General features: G+C 46.1%; 19 non-coding genes across 19 annotated transcripts; all 19 read right to left on the bottom strand.

Moving 5' to 3' along the window:
- Positions 1 to 448: 448 nt before the first annotated feature.
- Positions 449 to 590, bottom strand: LOC149277735 (U4 spliceosomal RNA). Its single transcript, XR_016278943.1, has one exon. It is a non-coding gene; the product is annotated as a U4 spliceosomal RNA (small nuclear RNA).
- An 886-nt stretch (positions 591 to 1,476) lies between these two features.
- Positions 1,477 to 1,618, bottom strand: LOC149277734 (U4 spliceosomal RNA). Its single transcript, XR_016278931.1, has one exon. It is a non-coding gene; the product is annotated as a U4 spliceosomal RNA (small nuclear RNA).
- An 886-nt stretch (positions 1,619 to 2,504) lies between these two features.
- LOC149277733 (U4 spliceosomal RNA) lies at positions 2,505 to 2,646 on the bottom strand. Its single transcript, XR_016278930.1, has one exon. It is a non-coding gene; the product is annotated as a U4 spliceosomal RNA (small nuclear RNA).
- Positions 2,647 to 3,536: 890 nt separating this feature from the next.
- LOC149277732 (U4 spliceosomal RNA) lies at positions 3,537 to 3,678 on the bottom strand. Its single transcript, XR_016278960.1, has one exon. It is a non-coding gene; the product is annotated as a U4 spliceosomal RNA (small nuclear RNA).
- Positions 3,679 to 4,564: 886 nt separating this feature from the next.
- On the bottom strand, positions 4,565 to 4,706 carry LOC149277731 (U4 spliceosomal RNA). Its single transcript, XR_016278928.1, has one exon. It is a non-coding gene; the product is annotated as a U4 spliceosomal RNA (small nuclear RNA).
- An 886-nt stretch (positions 4,707 to 5,592) lies between these two features.
- On the bottom strand, positions 5,593 to 5,734 carry LOC149277730 (U4 spliceosomal RNA). Its single transcript, XR_016278927.1, has one exon. It is a non-coding gene; the product is annotated as a U4 spliceosomal RNA (small nuclear RNA).
- Positions 5,735 to 6,620: 886 nt separating this feature from the next.
- On the bottom strand, positions 6,621 to 6,762 carry LOC149277729 (U4 spliceosomal RNA). The gene has a single exon (XR_016278904.1). It is a non-coding gene; the product is annotated as a U4 spliceosomal RNA (small nuclear RNA).
- Positions 6,763 to 7,652: 890 nt separating this feature from the next.
- Positions 7,653 to 7,794, bottom strand: LOC149277728 (U4 spliceosomal RNA). The gene has a single exon (XR_016278986.1). It is a non-coding gene; the product is annotated as a U4 spliceosomal RNA (small nuclear RNA).
- An 890-nt stretch (positions 7,795 to 8,684) lies between these two features.
- LOC149277727 (U4 spliceosomal RNA) lies at positions 8,685 to 8,826 on the bottom strand. The gene has a single exon (XR_016278948.1). It is a non-coding gene; the product is annotated as a U4 spliceosomal RNA (small nuclear RNA).
- Positions 8,827 to 9,716: 890 nt separating this feature from the next.
- Positions 9,717 to 9,858, bottom strand: LOC149277726 (U4 spliceosomal RNA). The gene has a single exon (XR_016278936.1). It is a non-coding gene; the product is annotated as a U4 spliceosomal RNA (small nuclear RNA).
- Positions 9,859 to 10,744: 886 nt separating this feature from the next.
- Positions 10,745 to 10,886, bottom strand: LOC149277725 (U4 spliceosomal RNA). Its single transcript, XR_016278926.1, has one exon. It is a non-coding gene; the product is annotated as a U4 spliceosomal RNA (small nuclear RNA).
- Positions 10,887 to 11,772: 886 nt separating this feature from the next.
- On the bottom strand, positions 11,773 to 11,914 carry LOC149277724 (U4 spliceosomal RNA). The gene has a single exon (XR_016278903.1). It is a non-coding gene; the product is annotated as a U4 spliceosomal RNA (small nuclear RNA).
- An 890-nt stretch (positions 11,915 to 12,804) lies between these two features.
- On the bottom strand, positions 12,805 to 12,946 carry LOC149277723 (U4 spliceosomal RNA). Its single transcript, XR_016278985.1, has one exon. It is a non-coding gene; the product is annotated as a U4 spliceosomal RNA (small nuclear RNA).
- Positions 12,947 to 13,836: 890 nt separating this feature from the next.
- LOC149277722 (U4 spliceosomal RNA) lies at positions 13,837 to 13,978 on the bottom strand. Its single transcript, XR_016278925.1, has one exon. It is a non-coding gene; the product is annotated as a U4 spliceosomal RNA (small nuclear RNA).
- An 886-nt stretch (positions 13,979 to 14,864) lies between these two features.
- Positions 14,865 to 15,006, bottom strand: LOC149277721 (U4 spliceosomal RNA). Its single transcript, XR_016278902.1, has one exon. It is a non-coding gene; the product is annotated as a U4 spliceosomal RNA (small nuclear RNA).
- Positions 15,007 to 15,896: 890 nt separating this feature from the next.
- On the bottom strand, positions 15,897 to 16,038 carry LOC149277720 (U4 spliceosomal RNA). Its single transcript, XR_016278983.1, has one exon. It is a non-coding gene; the product is annotated as a U4 spliceosomal RNA (small nuclear RNA).
- Positions 16,039 to 16,928: 890 nt separating this feature from the next.
- Positions 16,929 to 17,070, bottom strand: LOC149277719 (U4 spliceosomal RNA). Its single transcript, XR_016278922.1, has one exon. It is a non-coding gene; the product is annotated as a U4 spliceosomal RNA (small nuclear RNA).
- Positions 17,071 to 17,960: 890 nt separating this feature from the next.
- LOC149277718 (U4 spliceosomal RNA) lies at positions 17,961 to 18,102 on the bottom strand. Its single transcript, XR_016278910.1, has one exon. It is a non-coding gene; the product is annotated as a U4 spliceosomal RNA (small nuclear RNA).
- An 886-nt stretch (positions 18,103 to 18,988) lies between these two features.
- Positions 18,989 to 19,130, bottom strand: LOC149277717 (U4 spliceosomal RNA). The gene has a single exon (XR_016278924.1). It is a non-coding gene; the product is annotated as a U4 spliceosomal RNA (small nuclear RNA).
- Between the last annotated feature and the right edge of the window lie 148 nt (positions 19,131 to 19,278).

Below are 19,278 nucleotides of genomic sequence, written 5' to 3'. Positions count from 1 at the left end.
GCAGGGCACGTCATCCAATGGCTTCTTACAAGGGGAAGATAGATTCTGGTGGATGACGTGCTGCTGCATACATGGGAGCTTCTTCCTGTACTTTCTTTAAACCAAAAAAGGGAAAGCTTCAGTGAAAAGTCATTAAGGCCTTTCAGTCACCATTTCCCTTCAAGGGGTGGGACGTGTTCTTCCAGGGTTGGCAGCATGACGATTCTCCAAAGAATGAGCACTACTTCCTGCTCTTTTGCTCTTACGAGGATATTGCTTGCTTGTAGGAGAGCTCTGGTATGAAAAAAACCCGTGCAGAACTTTCCGAACCCGTCACAAAAACACAAGCCAGGTGAAGAAAGTAACGCGTGGTAGATGTGCAGAGTTCTTTGCCACTCTTTCATGGCCCACAGCGGCCAAGCTTTCAAAGACTTAAGGTGATTCATCTGTTTTTAACCAGGCATGCCAGTCTCACAAGAGACTATCAAAAATTGCCATTGCTGACTATTTTTCAAGTCATCATGGCAGGGTATTGGGAATAGTTTTCAATTAGCAATAATCACGCCTCGGTTAACACCTCATGGGCTATGATACTGCCACTGCGCAAAGCTAACCTTCTGGCTGCTTTGGTAGATAATGCATGCCCAATGAGCGCTCATTAAGGTTTTGGCTAGGCATAGGTGGACATTGAGCCAGAGCAGAGCATTGTGGGAACTGTTATGCTAATTAAACTGGCATTTGACAAAGGTGTCTCTAGAAAAGGCCCAGAAGGAAACATTTTCCCAGAGAAAAGCCCCAGATCTTTAAGGCAAAATGCAAACGAGGTCTCACCTCTACTTTCTGGGACAAAATGCACACTTTCACCTCATGGTGCTGAAAGGCACTCCCAACTGTCAAGGATCATAAAAAAATCCACACCTCTCTGATGAAATTGGCATAGCTGGTCCTTTGTGACGACGACGACTCGCACACTCGGCTCGGGATACAACATGGAGATATGACAGATGGATATGAGGTAGGTCAACACGACGGGCTGCAACGCGAAGGTCCACAGCAGGGCACGTCATCCAATGGCTTCTTACAAGGGGAAGATAGATTCTGGTGGATGACGTGCTGCTGCATACATGGGAGCTTCTTCCTGTACTTTCTTTAAACCAAAAAAGGGAAAGCTTCAGTGAAAAGTCATTAAGGCCTTTCAGTCACCATTTCCCTTCAAGGGGAGGGACGTGTTCTTCCAGGGTTGGCAGCAAGACGATTCTCCAAAGAATGAGCACTACTTCCTGCTCTTTTGCTCTTACGAGGATATTGCTTGTAGGAGAGCTCTGGTATGAAAAAAACCCGTGCAGAACTTTCCGAACCCGTCACAAAAACACAAGCCAGGTGAAGAAAGTAACGCGTGGTAGATGTGCAGAGTTCTTTGCCACTCTTTCATGGCCCACAGCAGCCAAGCTTTCAAAGACTTAAGGTGATTCATCTGTTTTTAACCAGGCATGCCAGTCTCACAAGAGACTATCAAAAATTGCCCTTGTTGACTATTTTTCAAGTCATCATGGCGGGGTATTGGGAATAGTTTTCAATTAGCAATAATCACGCCTCGGTTAACACCTCATGGGCTATGATACTGCCACTGCGCAAAGCTAACCTTCTGGCTGCTTTGGTAGATAATGCATGCCCAATGAGCGCTCATTAAGGTTTTGGCTAGGCATAGGTGGACATTGAGCCAGAGCAGAGCATTGTGGGAACTGTTATGCTAATTAAACTGGCATTTGACAAAGGTGTCTCTAGAAAAGGCCCAGAAGGAAACATTTTCCCAGAGAAAAGCCCCAGATCTTTAAGGCAAAATGCAAACGAGGTCTCACCTCTACTTTCTGGGACAAAATGCACACTTTCACCTCATGGTGCTGAAAGGCACTCCCAACTGTCAAGGATCATAAAAAAATCCACACCTCTCTGATGAAATTGGCATAGCTGGTCCTTTGTGACGACGACGACTCGCACACTCGGCTCGGGATACAACATGGAGATATGACAGATGGATATGAGGTAGGTCAACACGACGGGCTGCAACGCGAAGGTCCACAGCAGGGCACGTCATCCAATGGCTTCTTACAAGGGGAAGATAGATTCTGGTGGATGACGTGCTGCTGCATACATGGGAGCTTCTTCCTGTACTTTCTTTAAACCAAAAAAGGGAAAGCTTCAGTGAAAAGTCATTAAGGCCTTTCAGTCACCATTTCCCTTCAAGGGGAGGGACGTGTTCTTCCAGGGTTGGCAGCAAGACGATTCTCCAAAGAATGAGCACTACTTCCTGCTCTTTTGCTCTTACGAGGATATTGCTTGTAGGAGAGCTCTGGTATGAAAAAAACCCGTGCAGAACTTTCCGAACCCGTCACAAAAACACAAGCCAGGTGAAGAAAGTAACGCGTGGTAGATGTGCAGAGTTCTTTGCCACTCTTTCATGGCCCACAGCAGCCAAGCTTTCAAAGACTTAAGGTGATTCATCTGTTTTTAACCAGGCATGCCAGTCTCACAAGAGACTATCAAAAATTGCCCTTGTTGACTATTTTTCAAGTCATCATGGCGGGGTATTGGGAATAGTTTTCAATTAGCAATAATCACGCCTCGGTTAACACCTCATGGGCTATGATACTGCCACTGCGCAAAGCTAACCTTCTGGCTGCTTTGGTAGATAATGCATGCCCAATGAGCGCTCATTAAGGTTTTGGCTAGGCATAGGTGGACATTGAGCCAGAGCAGAGCATTGTGGGAACTGTTATGCTAATTAAACTGGCATTTGACAAAGGTGTCTCTAGAAAAGGCCCAGAAGGAAACATTTTCCCAGAGAAAAGCCCCAGATCTTTAAGGCAAAATGCAAACGAGGTCTCACCTCTACTTTCTGGGACAAAATGCACACTTTCACCTCATGGTGCTGAAAGGCACTCCCAACTGTCAAGGATCATAAAAAAATCCACACCTCTCTGATGAAATTGGCATAGCTGGTCCTTTGTGACGACGACGACTCGCACACTCGGCTCGGGATACAACATGGAGATATGACAGATGGATATGAGGTAGGTCAACACGACGGGCTGCAACGCGAAGGTCCACAGCAGGGCACGTCATCCAATGGCTTCTTACAAGGGGAAGATAGATTCTGGTGGATGACGTGCTGCTGCATACATGGGAGCTTCTTCCTGTACTTTCTTTAAACCAAAAAAGGGAAAGCTTCAGTGAAAAGTCATTAAGGCCTTTCAGTCACCATTTCCCTTCAAGGGGTGGGACGTGTTCTTCCAGGGTTGGCAGCAAGACGATTCTCCAAAGAATGAGCACTACTTCCTGCTCTTTTGCTCTTACGAGGATATTGCTTGCTTGTAGGAGAGCTCTGGTATGAAAAAAACCCGTGCAGAACTTTCCGAACCCGTCACAAAAACACAAGCCAGGTGAAGAAAGTAACGCGTGGTAGATGTGCAGAGTTCTTTGCCACTCTTTCATGGCCCACAGCGGCCAAGCTTTCAAAGACTTAAGGTGATTCATCTGTTTTTAACCAGGCATGCCAGTCTCACAAGAGACTATCAAAAATTGCCATTGCTGACTATTTTTCAAGTCATCATGGCGGGGTATTGGGAATAGTTTTCAATTAGCAATAATCACGCCTCGGTTAACACCTCATGGGCTATGATACTGCCACTGCGCAAAGCTAACCTTCTGGCTGCTTTGGTAGATAATGCATGCCCAATGAGCGCTCATTAAGGTTTTGGCTAGGCATAGGTGGACATTGAGCCAGAGCAGAGCATTGTGGGAACTGTTATGCTAATTAAACTGGCATTTGACAAAGGTGTCTCTAGAAAAGGCCCAGAAGGAAACATTTTCCCAGAGAAAAGCCCCAGATCTTTAAGGCAAAATGCAAACGAGGTCTCACCTCTACTTTCTGGGACAAAATGCACACTTTCACCTCATGGTGCTGAAAGGCACTCCCAACTGTCAAGGATCATAAAAAAATCCACACCTCTCTGATGAAATTGGCATAGCTGGTCCTTTGTGACGACGACGACTCGCACACTCGGCTCGGGATACAACATGGAGATATGACAGATGGATATGAGGTAGGTCAACACGACGGGCTGCAACGCGAAGGTCCACAGCAGGGCACGTCATCCAATGGCTTCTTACAAGGGGAAGATAGATTCTGGTGGATGACGTGCTGCTGCATACATGGGAGCTTCTTCCTGTACTTTCTTTAAACCAAAAAAGGGAAAGCTTCAGTGAAAAGTCATTAAGGCCTTTCAGTCACCATTTCCCTTCAAGGGGAGGGACGTGTTCTTCCAGGGTTGGCAGCAAGACGATTCTCCAAAGAATGAGCACTACTTCCTGCTCTTTTGCTCTTACGAGGATATTGCTTGTAGGAGAGCTCTGGTATGAAAAAAACCCGTGCAGAACTTTCCGAACCCGTCACAAAAACACAAGCCAGGTGAAGAAAGTAACGCGTGGTAGATGTGCAGAGTTCTTTGCCACTCTTTCATGGCCCACAGCAGCCAAGCTTTCAAAGACTTAAGGTGATTCATCTGTTTTTAACCAGGCATGCCAGTCTCACAAGAGACTATCAAAAATTGCCCTTGTTGACTATTTTTCAAGTCATCATGGCGGGGTATTGGGAATAGTTTTCAATTAGCAATAATCACGCCTCGGTTAACACCTCATGGGCTATGATACTGCCACTGCGCAAAGCTAACCTTCTGGCTGCTTTGGTAGATAATGCATGCCCAATGAGCGCTCATTAAGGTTTTGGCTAGGCATAGGTGGACATTGAGCCAGAGCAGAGCATTGTGGGAACTGTTATGCTAATTAAACTGGCATTTGACAAAGGTGTCTCTAGAAAAGGCCCAGAAGGAAACATTTTCCCAGAGAAAAGCCCCAGATCTTTAAGGCAAAATGCAAACGAGGTCTCACCTCTACTTTCTGGGACAAAATGCACACTTTCACCTCATGGTGCTGAAAGGCACTCCCAACTGTCAAGGATCATAAAAAAATCCACACCTCTCTGATGAAATTGGCATAGCTGGTCCTTTGTGACGACGACGACTCGCACACTCGGCTCGGGATACAACATGGAGATATGACAGATGGATATGAGGTAGGTCAACACGACGGGCTGCAACGCGAAGGTCCACAGCAGGGCACGTCATCCAATGGCTTCTTACAAGGGGAAGATAGATTCTGGTGGATGACGTGCTGCTGCATACATGGGAGCTTCTTCCTGTACTTTCTTTAAACCAAAAAAGGGAAAGCTTCAGTGAAAAGTCATTAAGGCCTTTCAGTCACCATTTCCCTTCAAGGGGAGGGACGTGTTCTTCCAGGGTTGGCAGCAAGACGATTCTCCAAAGAATGAGCACTACTTCCTGCTCTTTTGCTCTTACGAGGATATTGCTTGTAGGAGAGCTCTGGTATGAAAAAAACCCGTGCAGAACTTTCCGAACCCGTCACAAAAACACAAGCCAGGTGAAGAAAGTAACGCGTGGTAGATGTGCAGAGTTCTTTGCCACTCTTTCATGGCCCACAGCAGCCAAGCTTTCAAAGACTTAAGGTGATTCATCTGTTTTTAACCAGGCATGCCAGTCTCACAAGAGACTATCAAAAATTGCCCTTGTTGACTATTTTTCAAGTCATCATGGCGGGGTATTGGGAATAGTTTTCAATTAGCAATAATCACGCCTCGGTTAACACCTCATGGGCTATGATACTGCCACTGCGCAAAGCTAACCTTCTGGCTGCTTTGGTAGATAATGCATGCCCAATGAGCGCTCATTAAGGTTTTGGCTAGGCATAGGTGGACATTGAGCCAGAGCAGAGCATTGTGGGAACTGTTATGCTAATTAAACTGGCATTTGACAAAGGTGTCTCTAGAAAAGGCCCAGAAGGAAACATTTTCCCAGAGAAAAGCCCCAGATCTTTAAGGCAAAATGCAAACGAGGTCTCACCTCTACTTTCTGGGACAAAATGCACACTTTCACCTCATGGTGCTGAAAGGCACTCCCAACTGTCAAGGATCATAAAAAAATCCACACCTCTCTGATGAAATTGGCATAGCTGGTCCTTTGTGACGACGACGACTCGCACACTCGGCTCGGGATACAACATGGAGATATGACAGATGGATATGAGGTAGGTCAACACGACGGGCTGCAACGCGAAGGTCCACAGCAGGGCACGTCATCCAATGGCTTCTTACAAGGGGAAGATAGATTCTGGTGGATGACGTGCTGCTGCATACATGGGAGCTTCTTCCTGTACTTTCTTTAAACCAAAAAAGGGAAAGCTTCAGTGAAAAGTCATTAAGGCCTTTCAGTCACCATTTCCCTTCAAGGGGAGGGACGTGTTCTTCCAGGGTTGGCAGCAAGACGATTCTCCAAAGAATGAGCACTACTTCCTGCTCTTTTGCTCTTACGAGGATATTGCTTGTAGGAGAGCTCTGGTATGAAAAAAACCCGTGCAGAACTTTCCGAACCCGTCACAAAAACACAAGCCAGGTGAAGAAAGTAACGCGTGGTAGATGTGCAGAGTTCTTTGCCACTCTTTAATGGCCCACAGCAGCCAAGCTTTCAAAGACTTAAGGTGATTCATCTGTTTTTAACCAGGCATGCCAGTCTCACAAGAGACTATCAAAAATTGCCATTGCTAACTATTTTTCAAGTCATCATGGCGGGGTATTGGGAATAGTTTTCAATTAGCAATAATCACGCCTCGGTTAACACCTCATGGGCTATGATACTGCCACTGCGCAAAGCTAACCTTCTGGCTGCTTTGGTAGATAATGCATGCCCAATGAGCGCTCATTAAGGTTTTGGCTAGGCATAGGTGGACATTGAGCCAGAGCAGAGCATTGTGGGAACTGTTATGCTAATTAAACTGGCATTTGACAAAGGTGTCTCTAGAAAAGGCCCAGAAGGAAACATTTTCCCAGAGAAAAGCCCCAGATCTTTAAGGCAAAATGCAAACGAGGTCTCACCTCTACTTTCTGGGACAAAATGCACACTTTCACCTCATGGTGCTGAAAGGCACTCCCAACTGTCAAGGATCATAAAAAAATCCACACCTCTCTGATGAAATTGGCATAGCTGGTCCTTTGTGACGACGACGACTCGCACACTCGGCTCGGGATACAACATGGAGATATGACAGATGGATATGAGGTAGGTCAACACGACGGGCTGCAACGCGAAGGTCCACAGCAGGGCACGTCATCCAATGGCTTCTTACAAGGGGAAGATAGATTCTGGTGGATGACGTGCTGCTGCATACATGGGAGCTTCTTCCTGTACTTTCTTTAAACCAAAAAAGGGAAAGCTTCAGTTAAAAGTCATTAAGGCCTTTCAGTCACCATTTCCCTTCAAGGGGTGGGACGTGTTCTTCCAGGGTTGGCAGCAAGACGATTCTCCAAAGAATGAGCACTACTTCCTGCTCTTTTGCTCTTACGAGGATATTGCTTGCTTGTAGGAGAGCTCTGGTATGAAAAAAACCCGTGCAGAACTTTCCGAACCCGTCACAAAAACACAAGCCAGGTGAAGAAAGTAACGCGTGGTAGATGTGCAGAGTTCTTTGCCACTCTTTCATGGCCCACAGCAGCCAAGCTTTCAAAGACTTAAGGTGATTCATCTGTTTTTAACCAGGCATGCCAGTCTCACAAGAGACTATCGAAAATTGCCATTGCTGACTATTTTTCAAGTCATCATGGCGGGGTATTGGGAATAGTTTTCAATTAGCAATAATCACGCCTCGGTTAACACCTCATGGACTATGATACTGCCACTGCGCAAAGCTAACCTTCTGGCTGCTTTGGTAGATAATGCATGCCCAATGAGCGCTCATTAAGGTTTTGGCTAGGCATAGGTGGACATTGAGCCAGAGCAGAGCATTGTGGGAACTGTTATGCTAATTAAACTGGCATTTGACAAAGGTGTCTCTAGAAAAGGCCCAGAAGGAAACATTTTCCCAGAGAAAAGCCCCAGATCTTTAAGGCAAAATGCAAACGAGGTCTCACCTCTACTTTCTGGGACAAAATGCACACTTTCACCTCATGGTGCTGAAAGGCACTCCCAACTGTCAAGGATCATAAAAAAATCCACACCTCTCTGATGAAATTGGCATAGCTGGTCCTTTGTGACGACGACGACTCGCACACTCGGCTCGGGATACAACATGGAGATATGACAGATGGATATGAGGTAGGTCAACACGACGGGCTGCAACGCGAAGGTCCACAGCAGGGCACGTCATCCAATGGCTTCTTACAAGGGGAAGATAGATTCTGGTGGATGACGTGCTGCTGCATACATGGGAGCTTCTTCCTGTACTTTCTTTAAACCAAAAAAGGGAAAGCTTCAGTGAAAAGTCATTAAGGCCTTTCAGTCACCATTTCCCTTCAAGGGGAGGGACGTGTTCTTCCAGGGTTGGCAGCAAGACGATTCTCCAAAGAATGAGCACTACTTCCTGCTCTTTTGCTCTTACGAGGATATTGCTTGCTTGTAGGAGAGCTCTGGTATGAAAAAAACCCGTGCAGAACTTTCCGAACCCGTCACAAAAACACAAGCCAGGTGAAGAAAGTAACGCGTGGTAGATGTGCAGAGTTCTTTGCCACTCTTTCATGGCCCACAGCAGCCAAGCTTTCAAAGACTTAAGGTGATTCATCTGTTTTTAACCAGGCATGCCAGTCTCACAAGAGACTATCAAAAATTGCCATTGCTGACTATTTTTCAAGTCATCATGGCGGGGTATTGGGAATAGTTTTCAATTAGCAATAATCACGCCTCGGTTAACACCTCATGGGCTATGATACTGCCACTGCGCAAAGCTAAACTTCTGGCTGCTTTGGTAGATAATGCATGCCCAATGAGCGCTCATTAAGGTTTTGGCTAGGCATAGGTGGACATTGAGCCAGAGCAGAGCATTGTGGGAACTGTTATGCTAATTAAACTGGCATTTGACAAAGGTGTCTCTAGAAAAGGCCCAGAAGGAAACATTTTCCCAGAGAAAAGCCCCAGATCTTTAAGGCAAAATGCAAACGAGGTCTCACCTCTACTTTCTGGGACAAAATGCACACTTTCACCTCATGGTGCTGAAAGGCACTCCCAACTGTCAAGGATCATAAAAAAATCCACACCTCTCTGATGAAATTGGCATAGCTGGTCCTTTGTGACGACGACGACTCGCACACTCGGCTCGGGATACAACATGGAGATATGACAGATGGATATGAGGTAGGTCAACACGACGGGCTGCAACGCGAAGGTCCACAGCAGGGCACGTCATCCAATGGCTTCTTACAAGGGGAAGATAGATTCTGGTGGATGACGTGCTGCTGCATACATGGGAGCTTCTTCCTGTACTTTCTTTAAACCAAAAAAGGGAAAGCTTCAGTGAAAAGTCATTAAGGCCTTTCAGTCACCATTTCCCTTCAAGGGGTGGGACGTGTTCTTCCAGGGTTGGCAGCATGACGATTCTCCAAAGAATGAGCACTACTTCCTGCTCTTTTGCTCTTACGAGGATATTGCTTGCTTGTAGGAGAGCTCTGGTATGAAAAAAACCCGTGCAGAACTTTCCGAACCCGTCACAAAAACACAAGCCAGGTGAAGAAAGTAACGCGTGGTAGATGTGCAGAGTTCTTTGCCACTCTTTCATGGCCCACAGCGGCCAAGCTTTCAAAGACTTAAGGTGATTCATCTGTTTTTAACCAGGCATGCCAGTCTCACAAGAGACTATCAAAAATTGCCATTGCTGACTATTTTTCAAGTCATCATGGCGGGGTATTGGGAATAGTTTTCAATTAGCAATAATCACGCCTCGGTTAACACCTCATGGGCTATGATACTGCCACTGCGCAAAGCTAAACTTCTGGCTGCTTTGGTAGATAATGCATGCCCAATGAGCGCTCATTAAGGTTTTGGCTAGGCATAGGTGGACATTGAGCCAGAGCAGAGCATTGTGGGAACTGTTATGCTAATTAAACTGGCATTTGACAAAGGTGTCTCTAGAAAAGGCCCAGAAGGAAACATTTTCCCAGAGAAAAGCCCCAGATCTTTAAGGCAAAATGCAAACGAGGTCTCACCTCTACTTTCTGGGACAAAATGCACACTTTCACCTCATGGTGCTGAAAGGCACTCCCAACTGTCAAGGATCATAAAAAAATCCACACCTCTCTGATGAAATTGGCATAGCTGGTCCTTTGTGACGACGACGACTCGCACACTCGGCTCGGGATACAACATGGAGATATGACAGATGGATATGAGGTAGGTCAACACGACGGGCTGCAACGCGAAGGTCCACAGCAGGGCACGTCATCCAATGGCTTCTTACAAGGGGAAGATAGATTCTGGTGGATGACGTGCTGCTGCATACATGGGAGCTTCTTCCTGTACTTTCTTTAAACCAAAAAAGGGAAAGCTTCAGTGAAAAGTCATTAAGGCCTTTCAGTCACCATTTCCCTTCAAGGGGAGGGACGTGTTCTTCCAGGGTTGGCAGCAAGACGATTCTCCAAAGAATGAGCACTACTTCCTGCTCTTTTGCTCTTACGAGGATATTGCTTGTAGGAGAGCTCTGGTATGAAAAAAACCCGTGCAGAACTTTCCGAACCCGTCACAAAAACACAAGCCAGGTGAAGAAAGTAACGCGTGGTAGATGTGCAGAGTTCTTTGCCACTCTTTCATGGCCCACAGCAGCCAAGCTTTCAAAGACTTAAGGTGATTCATCTGTTTTTAACCAGGCATGCCAGTCTCACAAGAGACTATCAAAAATTGCCCTTGTTGACTATTTTTCAAGTCATCATGGCGGGGTATTGGGAATAGTTTTCAATTAGCAATAATCACGCCTCGGTTAACACCTCATGGGCTATGATACTGCCACTGCGCAAAGCTAACCTTCTGGCTGCTTTGGTAGATAATGCATGCCCAATGAGCGCTCATTAAGGTTTTGGCTAGGCATAGGTGGACATTGAGCCAGAGCAGAGCATTGTGGGAACTGTTATGCTAATTAAACTGGCATTTGACAAAGGTGTCTCTAGAAAAGGCCCAGAAGGAAACATTTTCCCAGAGAAAAGCCCCAGATCTTTAAGGCAAAATGCAAACGAGGTCTCACCTCTACTTTCTGGGACAAAATGCACACTTTCACCTCATGGTGCTGAAAGGCACTCCCAACTGTCAAGGATCATAAAAAAATCCACACCTCTCTGATGAAATTGGCATAGCTGGTCCTTTGTGACGACGACGACTCGCACACTCGGCTCGGGATACAACATGGAGATATGACAGATGGATATGAGGTAGGTCAACACGACGGGCTGCAACGCGAAGGTCCACAGCAGGGCACGTCATCCAATGGCTTCTTACAAGGGGAAGATAGATTCTGGTGGATGACGTGCTGCTGCATACATGGGAGCTTCTTCCTGTACTTTCTTTAAACCAAAAAAGGGAAAGCTTCAGTGAAAAGTCATTAAGGCCTTTCAGTCACCATTTCCCTTCAAGGGGAGGGACGTGTTCTTCCAGGGTTGGCAGCAAGACGATTCTCCAAAGAATGAGCACTACTTCCTGCTCTTTTGCTCTTACGAGGATATTGCTTGTAGGAGAGCTCTGGTATGAAAAAAACCCGTGCAGAACTTTCCGAACCCGTCACAAAAACACAAGCCAGGTGAAGAAAGTAACGCGTGGTAGATGTGCAGAGTTCTTTGCCACTCTTTAATGGCCCACAGCAGCCAAGCTTTCAAAGACTTAAGGTGATTCATCTGTTTTTAACCAGGCATGCCAGTCTCACAAGAGACTATCAAAAATTGCCATTGCTAACTATTTTTCAAGTCATCATGGCGGGGTATTGGGAATAGTTTTCAATTAGCAATAATCACGCCTCGGTTAACACCTCATGGGCTATGATACTGCCACTGCGCAAAGCTAACCTTCTGGCTGCTTTGGTAGATAATGCATGCCCAATGAGCGCTCATTAAGGTTTTGGCTAGGCATAGGTGGACATTGAGCCAGAGCAGAGCATTGTGGGAACTGTTATGCTAATTAAACTGGCATTTGACAAAGGTGTCTCTAGAAAAGGCCCAGAAGGAAACATTTTCCCAGAGAAAAGCCCCAGATCTTTAAGGCAAAATGCAAACGAGGTCTCACCTCTACTTTCTGGGACAAAATGCACACTTTCACCTCATGGTGCTGAAAGGCACTCCCAACTGTCTAGGATCATAAAAAAATCCACACCTCTCTGATGAAATTGGCATAGCTGGTCCTTTGTGACGACGACGACTCGCACACTCGGCTCGGGATACAACATGGAGATATGACAGATGGATATGAGGTAGGTCAACACGACGGGCTGCAACGCGAAGGTCCACAGCAGGGCACGTCATCCAATGGCTTCTTACAAGGGGAAGATAGATTCTGGTGGATGACGTGCTGCTGCATACATGGGAGCTTCTTCCTGTACTTTCTTTAAACCAAAAAAGGGAAAGCTTCAGTTAAAAGTCATTAAGGCCTTTCAGTCACCATTTCCCTTCAAGGGGTGGGACGTGTTCTTCCAGGGTTGGCAGCAAGACGATTCTCCAAAGAATGAGCACTACTTCCTGCTCTTTTGCTCTTACGAGGATATTGCTTGCTTGTAGGAGAGCTCTGGTATGAAAAAAACCCGTGCAGAACTTTCCGAACCCGTCACAAAAACACAAGCCAGGTGAAGAAAGTAACGCGTGGTAGATGTGCAGAGTTCTTTGCCACTCTTTCATGGCCCACAGCAGCCAAGCTTTCAAAGACTTAAGGTGATTCATCTGTTTTTAACCAGGCATGCCAGTCTCACAAGAGACTATCGAAAATTGCCATTGCTGACTATTTTTCAAGTCATCATGGCGGGGTATTGGGAATAGTTTTCAATTAGCAATAATCACGCCTCGGTTAACACCTCATGGACTATGATACTGCCACTGCGCAAAGCTAACCTTCTGGCTGCTTTGGTAGATAATGCATGCCCAATGAGCGCTCATTAAGGTTTTGGCTAGGCATAGGTGGACATTGAGCCAGAGCAGAGCATTGTGGGAACTGTTATGCTAATTAAACTGGCATTTGACAAAGGTGTCTCTAGAAAAGGCCCAGAAGGAAACATTTTCCCAGAGAAAAGCCCCAGATCTTTAAGGCAAAATGCAAACGAGGTCTCACCTCTACTTTCTGGGACAAAATGCACACTTTCACCTCATGGTGCTGAAAGGCACTCCCAACTGTCAAGGATCATAAAAAAATCCACACCTCTCTGATGAAATTGGCATAGCTGGTCCTTTGTGACGACGACGACTCGCACACTCGGCTCGGGATACAACATGGAGATATGACAGATGGATATGAGGTAGGTCAACACGACGGGCTGCAACGCGAAGGTCCACAGCAGGGCACGTCATCCAATGGCTTCTTACAAGGGGAAGATAGATTCTGGTGGATGACGTGCTGCTGCATACATGGGAGCTTCTTCCTGTACTTTCTTTAAACCAAAAAAGGGAAAGCTTCAGTGAAAAGTCATTAAGGCCTTTCAGTCACCATTTCCCTTCAAGGGGTGGGACGTGTTCTTCCAGGGTTGGCAGCAAGACGATTCTCCAAAGAATGAGCACTACTTCCTGCTCTTTTGCTCTTACGAGGATATTGCTTGCTTGTAGGAGAGCTCTGGTATGAAAAAAACCCGTGCAGAACTTTCCGAACCCGTCACAAAAACACAAGCCAGGTGAAGAAAGTAACGCGTGGTAGATGTGCAGAGTTCTTTGCCACTCTTTCATGGCCCACAGCAGCCAAGCTTTCAAAGACTTAAGGTGATTCATCTGTTTTTAACCAGGCATGCCAGTCTCACAAGAGACTATCAAAAATTGCCCTTGTTGACTATTTTTCAAGTCATCATGGCGGGGTATTGGGAATAGTTTTCAATTAGCAATAATCACGCCTCGGTTAACACCTCATGGGCTATGATACTGCCACTGCGCAAAGCTAACCTTCTGGCTGCTTTGGTAGATAATGCATGCCCAATGAGCGCTCATTAAGGTTTTGGCTAGGCATAGGTGGACATTGAGCCAGAGCAGAGCATTGTGGGAACTGTTATGCTAATTAAACTGGCATTTGACAAAGGTGTCTCTAGAAAAGGCCCAGAAGGAAACATTTTCCCAGAGAAAAGCCCCAGATCTTTAAGGCAAAATGCAAACGAGGTCTCACCTCTACTTTCTGGGACAAAATGCACACTTTCACCTCATGGTGCTGAAAGGCACTCCCAACTGTCAAGGATCATAAAAAAATCCACACCTCTCTGATGAAATTGGCATAGCTGGTCCTTTGTGACGACGACGACTCGCACACTCGGCTCGGGATACAACATGGAGATATGACAGATGGATATGAGGTAGGTCAACACGACGGGCTGCAACGCGAAGGTCCACAGCAGGGCACGTCATCCAATGGCTTCTTACAAGGGGAAGATAGATTCTGGTGGATGACGTGCTGCTGCATACATGGGAGCTTCTTCCTGTACTTTCTTTAAACCAAAAAAGGGAAAGCTTCAGTGAAAAGTCATTAAGGCCTTTCAGTCACCATTTCCCTTCAAGGGGAGGGACGTGTTCTTCCAGGGTTGGCAGCAAGACGATTCTCCAAAGAATGAGCACTACTTCCTGCTCTTTTGCTCTTACGAGGATATTGCTTGTAGGAGAGCTCTGGTATGAAAAAAACCCGTGCAGAACTTTCCGAACCCGTCACAAAAACACAAGCCAGGTGAAGAAAGTAACGCGTGGTAGATGTGCAGAGTTCTTTGCCACTCTTTAATGGCCCACAGCAGCCAAGCTTTCAAAGACTTAAGGTGATTCATCTGTTTTTAACCAGGCATGCCAGTCTCACAAGAGACTATCAAAAATTGCCATTGCTAACTATTTTTCAAGTCATCATGGCGGGGTATTGGGAATAGTTTTCAATTAGCAATAATCACGCCTCGGTTAACACCTCATGGGCTATGATACTGCCACTGCGCAAAGCTAACCTTCTGGCTGCTTTGGTAGATAATGCATGCCCAATGAGCGCTCATTAAGGTTTTGGCTAGGCATAGGTGGACATTGAGCCAGAGCAGAGCATTGTGGGAACTGTTATGCTAATTAAACTGGCATTTGACAAAGGTGTCTCTAGAAAAGGCCCAGAAGGAAACATTTTCCCAGAGAAAAGCCCCAGATCTTTAAGGCAAAATGCAAACGAGGTCTCACCTCTACTTTCTGGGACAAAATGCACACTTTCACCTCATGGTGCTGAAAGGCACTCCCAACTGTCAAGGATCATAAAAAAATCCACACCTCTCTGATGAAATTGGCATAGCTGGTCCTTTGTGACGACGACGACTCGCACACTCGGCTCGGGATACAACATGGAGATATGACAGATGGATATGAGGTAGGTCAACACGACGGGCTGCAACGCGAAGGTCCACAGCAGGGCACGTCATCCAATGGCTTCTTACAAGGGGAAGATAGATTCTGGTGGATGACGTGCTGCTGCATACATGGGAGCTTCTTCCTGTACTTTCTTTAAACCAAAAAAGGGAAAGCTTCAGTTAAAAGTCATTAAGGCCTTTCAGTCACCATTTCCCTTCAAGGGGTGGGACGTGTTCTTCCAGGGTTGGCAGCAAGACGATTCTCCAAAGAATGAGCACTACTTCCTGCTCTTTTGCTCTTACGAGGATATTGCTTGCTTGTAGGAGAGCTCTGGTATGAAAAAAACCCGTGCAGAACTTTCCGAACCCGTCACAAAAACACAAGCCAGGTGAAGAAAGTAACGCGTGGTAGATGTGCAGAGTTCTTTGCCACTCTTTCATGGCCCACAGCAGCCAAGCTTTCAAAGACTTAAGGTGATTCATCTGTTTTTAACCAGGCATGCCAGTCTCACAAGAGACTATCGAAAATTGCCATTGCTGACTATTTTTCAAGTCATCATGGCGGGGTATTGGGAATAGTTTTCAATTAGCAATAATCACGCCTCGGTTAACACCTCATGGACTATGATACTGCCACTGCGCAAAGCTAACCTTCTGGCTGCTTTGGTAGATAATGCATGCCCAATGAGCGCTCATTAAGGTTTTGGCTAGGCATAGGTGGACATTGAGCCAGAGCAGAGCATTGTGGGAACTGTTATGCTAATTAAACTGGCATTTGACAAAGGTGTCTCTAGAAAAGGCCCAGAAGGAAACATTTTCCCAGAGAAAAGCCCCAGATCTTTAAGGCAAAATGCAAACGAGGTCTCACCTCTACTTTCTGGGACAAAATGCACACTTTCACCTCATGGTGCTGAAAGGCACTCCCAACTGTCAAGGATCATAAAAAAATCCACACCTCTCTGATGAAATTGGCATAGCTGGTCCTTTGTGACGACGACGACTCGCACACTCGGCTCGGGATACAACATGGAGATATGACAGATGGATATGAGGTAGGTCAACACGACGGGCTGCAACGCGAAGGTCCACAGCAGGGCACGTCATCCAATGGCTTCTTACAAGGGGAAGATAGATTCTGGTGGATGACGTGCTGCTGCATACATGGGAGCTTCTTCCTGTACTTTCTTTAAACCAAAAAAGGGAAAGCTTCAGTGAAAAGTCATTAAGGCCTTTCAGTCACCATTTCCCTTCAAGGGGAGGGACGTGTTCTTCCAGGGTTGGCAGCAAGACGATTCTCCAAAGAATGAGCACTACTTCCTGCTCTTTTGCTCTTACGAGGATATTGCTTGCTTGTAGGAGAGCTCTGGTATGAAAAAAACCCGTGCAGAACTTTCCGAACCCGTCACAAAAACACAAGCCAGGTGAAGAAAGTAACGCGTGGTAGATGTGCAGAGTTCTTTGCCACTCTTTCATGGCCCACAGCAGCCAAGCTTTCAAAGACTTAAGGTGATTCATCTGTTTTTAACCAGGCATGCCAGTCTCACAAGAGACTATCAAAAATTGCCATTGCTGACTATTTTTCAAGTCATCATGGCGGGGTATTGGGAATAGTTTTCAATTAGCAATAATCACGCCTCGGTTAACACCTCATGGGCTATGATACTGCCACTGCGCAAAGCTAAACTTCTGGCTGCTTTGGTAGATAATGCATGCCCAATGAGCGCTCATTAAGGTTTTGGCTAGGCATAGGTGGACATTGAGCCAGAGCAGAGCATTGTGGGAACTGTTATGCTAATTAAACTGGCATTTGACAAAGGTGTCTCTAGAAAAGGCCCAGAAGGAAACATTTTCCCAGAGAAAAGCCCCAGATCTTTAAGGCAAAATGCAAACGAGGTCTCACCTCTACTTTCTGGGACAAAATGCACACTTTCACCTCATGGTGCTGAAAGGCACTCCCAACTGTCAAGGATCATAAAAAAATCCACACCTCTCTGATGAAATTGGCATAGCTGGTCCTTTGTGACGACGACGACTCGCACACTCGGCTCGGGATACAACATGGAGATATGACAGATGGATATGAGGTAGGTCAACACGACGGGCTGCAACGCGAAGGTCCACAGCAGGGCACGTCATCCAATGGCTTCTTACAAGGGGAAGATAGATTCTGGTGGATGACGTGCTGCTGCATACATGGGAGCTTCTTCCTGTACTTTCTTTAAACCAAAAAAGGGAAAGCTTCAGTGAAAAGTCATTAAGGCCTTTCAGTCACCATTTCCCTTCAAGGGGTGGGACGTGTTCTTCCAGGGTTGGCAGCATGACGATTCTCCAAAGAATGAGCACTACTTCCTGCTCTTTTGCTCTTACGAGGATATTGCTTGCTTGTAGGAGAGCTCTGGTATGAAAAAAACCCGTGCAGAACTTTCCGAACCCGTCACAAAAACACAAGCCAGGTGAAGAAAGTAACGCGTGGTAGATGTGCAGAGTTCTTTGCCACTCTTTCATGGCCCACAGCGGCCAAGCTTTCAAAGACTTAAGGTGATTCATCTGTTTTTAACCAGGCATGCCAGTCTCACAAGAGACTATCAAAAATTGCCATTGCTGACTATTTTTCAAGTCATCATGGCGGGGTATTGGGAATAGTTTTCAATTAGCAATAATCACGCCTCGGTTAACACCTCATGGGCTATGATACTGCCACTGCGCAAAGCTAAACTTCTGGCTGCTTTGGTAGATAATGCATGCCCAATGAGCGCTCATTAAGGTTTTGGCTAGGCATAGGTGGACATTGAGCCAGAGCAGAGCATTGTGGGAACTGTTATGCTAATTAAACTGGCATTTGACAAAGGTGTCTCTAGAAAAGGCCCAGAAGGAAACATTTTCCCAGAGAAAAGCCCCAGATCTTTAAGGCAAAATGCAAACGAGGTCTCACCTCTACTTTCTGGGACAAAATGCACACTTTCACCTCATGGTGCTGAAAGGCACTCCCAACTGTCAAGGATCATAAAAAAATCCACACCTCTCTGATGAAATTGGCATAGCTGGTCCTTTGTGACGACGACGACTCGCACACTCGGCTCGGGATACAACATGGAGATATGACAGATGGATATGAGGTAGGTCAACACGACGGGCTGCAACGCGAAGGTCCACAGCAGGGCACGTCATCCAATGGCTTCTTACAAGGGGAAGATAGATTCTGGTGGATGACGTGCTGCTGCATACATGGGAGCTTCTTCCTGTACTTTCTTTAAACCAAAAAAGGGAAAGCTTCAGTGAAAAGTCATTAAGGCCTTTCAGTCACCATTTCCCTTCAAGGGGAGGGACGTGTTCTTCCAGGGTTGGCAGCAAGACGATTCTCCAAAGAATGAGCACTACTTCCTGCTCTTTTGCTCTTACGAGGATATTGCTTGTAGGAGAGCTCTGGTATGAAAAAAACCCGTGCAGAACTTTCCGAACCCGTCACAAAAACACAAGCCAGGTGAAGAAAGTAACGCGTGGTAGATGTGCAGAGTTCTTTGCCACTCTTTCATGGCCCACAGCAGCCAAGCTTTCAAAGACTTAAGGTGATTCATCTGTTTTTAACCAGGCATGCCAGTCTCACAAGAGACTATCAAAAATTGCCCTTGTTGACTATTTTTCAAGTCATCATGGCGGGGTATTGGGAATAGTTTTCAATTAGCAATAATCACGCCTCGGTTAACACCTCATGGGCTATGATACTGCCACTGCGCAAAGCTAACCTTCTGGCTGCTTTGGTAGATAATGCATGCCCAATGAGCGCTCATTAAGGTTTTGGCTAGGCATAGGTGGACATTGAGCCAGAGCAGAGCATTGTGGGAACTGTTATGCTAATTAAACTGGCATTTGACAAAGGTGTCTCTAGAA

This window comes from Sceloporus occidentalis, unplaced genomic scaffold (genome assembly GCF_023333645.1).
Source record: "Sceloporus occidentalis isolate IW3139 unplaced genomic scaffold, rSceOcc1.0.p SCAF_206, whole genome shotgun sequence".
In the NCBI taxonomy this organism is placed as follows: domain Eukaryota; kingdom Metazoa; phylum Chordata; class Lepidosauria; order Squamata; family Phrynosomatidae; genus Sceloporus; species Sceloporus occidentalis.
This window is presented reverse-complemented; position numbering and strand designations above follow the sequence as displayed.